Source organism: Berghia stephanieae, chromosome 12 (assembly GCF_034508935.2).
Source record: "Berghia stephanieae isolate SIO BIC M18660-M18661 chromosome 12, UCSD_Bste_1.3, whole genome shotgun sequence".
Classification (NCBI taxonomy): Eukaryota; Metazoa; Mollusca; class Gastropoda; order Nudibranchia; family Aeolidiidae; genus Berghia; species Berghia stephanieae.
In genome coordinates, this window is record NC_088371.1 from 12,295,522 (window position 1) to 12,299,507 (window position 3,986).

A 3,986-nucleotide genomic window follows, 5' to 3' on the forward strand; every position below is an offset into this window, starting at 1 on the left:
AATGACAATAAAACTGATGAATGCGGAGACAGGGTTGTGAAAGCCAGCGAGTATGTTGCTAGAGAAGAGGGAAAAGTTGACAATGAGATGATTGAAGACAGTGATTTACAGCAGTATTTCATGGAAGGCACTGGACGGTGCAATGGACATGGAAAACGGAGCCACCCGTATTAGATACGGTTGGATGTTATGATCGGAATTTAAAAGGTACAGTTAAGGATAGCTTTGAAAAGGAAGTGGATAGATGGATAGAGGAAGGTATTCTGATGCCATGGAATAGAAAAGTTAAATCGGGAGTGATTCCTTTAATGGCTGTTGTCCAACCGACGAAGAACAAGGTCAGGCCATTCTTGGATTTCAGGGAGCTGAATAAGCATGTCAACTGTCACACGGGTGATGATTTTACGGATATATGTAGCGAGACGTTGCGAGAGCGGCGGAGACAGAGCAGAGCTGAGACGATTGTTGACCTCAAGTCAGCATATCTCCAGATAAGAATTGCGGAAGATCTTTGGGTCTACCAGTCAGTAAACTACAAGGGTACAACTTAATGCCTCACACGGTTGGGGTTCGGCTTGAATTCCGCACCACGGATAATGTCAAAAATTCTAAAGACAGTATTGGTGGTGAAGTGAAACGTGCAACAATATCATATGTTGATGACAGTCTTTTAGACGAAAATAGCATGTCAGCAAATGTGTTGATTACTCACTTGAAAGAATGTGGGCTAGTAACCAAGCCGTCAGAGTCATTGACTTTGACTGGTGGAGCTGCACTAGGATTGCGCATATCGAAAAGCGGAGATGGGAGGTTAATGTTTTCACGGGGGGAACGAATTGCCGGAGAGTGTACCTGATAGTATTGACAAAAGAGAGCTGTTCTCAATATGTGGAAAACTAATCGGCCATTATCCGTTTGCTGGGTGGCTTCGCGTGGCATATAGCTATATCAAGAGAGTAGCTGGGGGAATTAAATGGAGTCAACAAAAGAGCAATCGAGATGCTACAGGATGTGTTGCGAAGAGTGAAGGATGATGATCCCGTGAGACGAATATGGCGAGTTTTGAAGTCAGAGACTGCAATTGTATGGTGTGATGCAAGTAATATTGCCTTGGGTTGTTTATTAGAAATCGGAGATAAAGCGGTAGAGGACGCAGCGTGGTTGCGAAAAACAGACAATTTCAAGCACATCAACGTAGCTGAATTGGAGGCATTAATGAAGGGGGTCAATCTGGCACTAAAGTGGGGGAGTGACACGTGTCACAATAATGGCAGACTTAGCAACGGTGAAAGGATGGGTGCAGACTGTGTTGACGGGTGAGAAAAGGGTGAAGACGAAGGGAGCGGCTGGGTTACTCGTCAAAAGACGTTTAGGGATTTTGAAGAGTTTAATAGATGAATTTAACCTTCATGTGTGTATACAGCTTGTGCCGTTGATAAAGAATAAAGCGGATGAATTAACGAGAGTGAAGAAGGAATGGATTGAGTTAGGAAAGAATGGAGATGGAGAAGGACAATTTGTATGTGCCTCTGTTGCTCCTGAACTGAAGGCCCTGCATGAGGTTCATCACATGGGTGTTGACCGACCGTTGTTCCTTGCGAGAAAGATCTTTCCAGAAGTTCGAAGAGCTGATGTTTGTAAAGTAATAAGAGCATGTGGACGATGTCAATCAATCGATCCTGCCCATGTCGTTCACAAGAGAGGAAATCTCAGCGTTTTTGATAATTGGGAAAGGTTGGCGATTGATGTGACTCATTACCGCCAAATTCCGTACGTGTCCATCCCGGGAAGATTTTCCATCTGGAGGAAACTGATACGTGAAACGGCGGAATTTGTTACTGCAACATTAAATCAGTTGTTTCTTGAGAGGGGGGCTGTGAAAGAAATTCTAATGGACAATGGGACTGTATTTCGGTCAGATTGTATGTGCCGGTTACTCGAAAGGTGGAGAGTAAAGGCAACATTCAGGGCTGCCTACCGCCCAAGTGGCAATGGGATTATAGAAAGACATCATCGAACAATTAAGACGTTGGCAGAAAGGGCAAACATTTCACCCATGGAGGCTGTTTATTGGTATAATTCTACACCCAGGCACGGTATAGATGGGGAGACTGTGCAGTTTCGTGCGATCTAAAAGTACGAGTGGAGAGATAATCAGACCGCCGAGAATGAAGCTCCTAGTAATGACAGTGAAAGAATTGGTGGAAGATTCAAGGTTGGTGAGAGAGTTTGGGTGAAACCGCCTCATGCCAGCTGTACATCAAAGTGGCGAAAAGGTACTGTGACTGCAGTGAATTCGATAAACAATGTTGATGTTGATGGTATACCACGACATGTGTTGGATATACGGAGTGTTGTTGAAGCAGAAAGCGGAGACAATGTGGAGAACATCACCGGGTGACAATGGGCGTTTGATATTCAGAGATTGGAGGAAAGTGACGGTGAGGAAAGAGAAGGTGAAATTCAGAGATTGGAGGAAGAAGGCGTTGAGGATACTGTAGAGAGCATATTATGTTTCGGGCGACCTGGTGTCGATGAAGAAGTGAATCCGTGTATAGCAGAGCCAGAAGATGAAATTGGAAAAGCTGGCGGATTAAGACGGGTTGGGACAAGGACGCGCAGGCCACCGGTTTGGCTCGGGGACTACGATTGCTCATCGGATGATGAAATGGATGATTTGTAATAGTAATGGACTTAGACTTTGTGATCTTTCGATCAGGGGAGCGTGTGATTTGTTAATTGAAGTGCACACAATTTTTCGGACTCTGTGCTAAAGAGTGTAAAAACGATAATTGAACAGAAGAGAGAATTGTGTTGTCAAGTGAAAAGCCGGCAGGAAAGGGGATATTTTTTCATTGTAGTTTCGCAAAGGTTAAATCACAGAAACACAATCTTTTCGTAATAGCCGATAAAACCGACATTACGAAACTTGACAAAGACGACCAAGAGTGGAAAAAGACAAAGAGGTGGGATCGTTAATGTGAGACAAAGAAGACGTAGAAAGACGAAAGCATCTGTCGGCAGCCGCTCTCAATAAGCTGACACACATATGGCTGAGAAACAACAAACTGAAAAGAAAAGCAAAAATAAAGCTAGACAAGAGCCCTGTCAAATCAGTACTTATTTACAACTGTGGAACATGGGCACTAACAAAAAGCGAAGAAGATAAACTAGATTACTTGCTCAGGAGAATTCTAAATATCCACTTTTCAACCAAAATAAGTAACACATCATTGTACATAAAATGCGAAGAAATACCGCTATCGATTCAAATTTTGGAAACAAGATGGAGACTATTTGGACATATCTTAAGGAGAGACAGAAATACTGCAGCTAATAAGGCAGTGGTGTTATTCTTTACACCAAGCGGACATAACAAACATGTCGTCTGTCTTGTGTTCTTCCCTTATATATGAATCACAAATGTACTCACTCTATCTTTCTCTCCATCTTATTGGCTCACTTAGACACCTCTAGTTTTTGATTTATATACAATTAAATTTCTACTGGTGATTCATATGAAAAGTTTTTGAAAGCACATCACTGTTCTCAACCAAGTGTTTCTTTCCATATGAATGGATGCACACGCTTCAAAAATTTGAGAACCCATAACTTCTTCCACGTAAAGATTTCTTCAGCAGCTTGAAAAATACAAAATATAAGTACATACGACTACAAAGAATGCCTCGCCGTTTAAAAGACGCACACCATGACAAAACCTGAAGTCTATCTGATATGGTATAACATCAGAGATGTCTTACCATTTATGGAAGCTATACATATAATCTCAACCATCCATTATTTTATGAGAGGAATCGACATGTTTAAAGATGGGATAAGATTGTCAGGGCTAACCGTGAGATTTTTTTAAAAAATTGTCATCGGACACATTTTTCAGGCTTTTTAATGAAAAGTCCGCTGGGCTCCATACACTTATAAAAATGTAATTAGTGGTACCTCCCTAATTTTTCATCGTCATCATGAAA

The 3,986-nt window shown here is 42.0% G+C and overlaps 1 pseudogene; it reads left to right on the top strand.

Annotated features, from left to right (window-relative positions):
• Positions 1 to 596: 596 nt before the first annotated feature.
• LOC144957556 (uncharacterized) lies at positions 597 to 2,683 on the top strand (annotated as a pseudogene).
• The last annotated feature ends 1,303 nt before the right edge of the window (positions 2,684 to 3,986 follow it).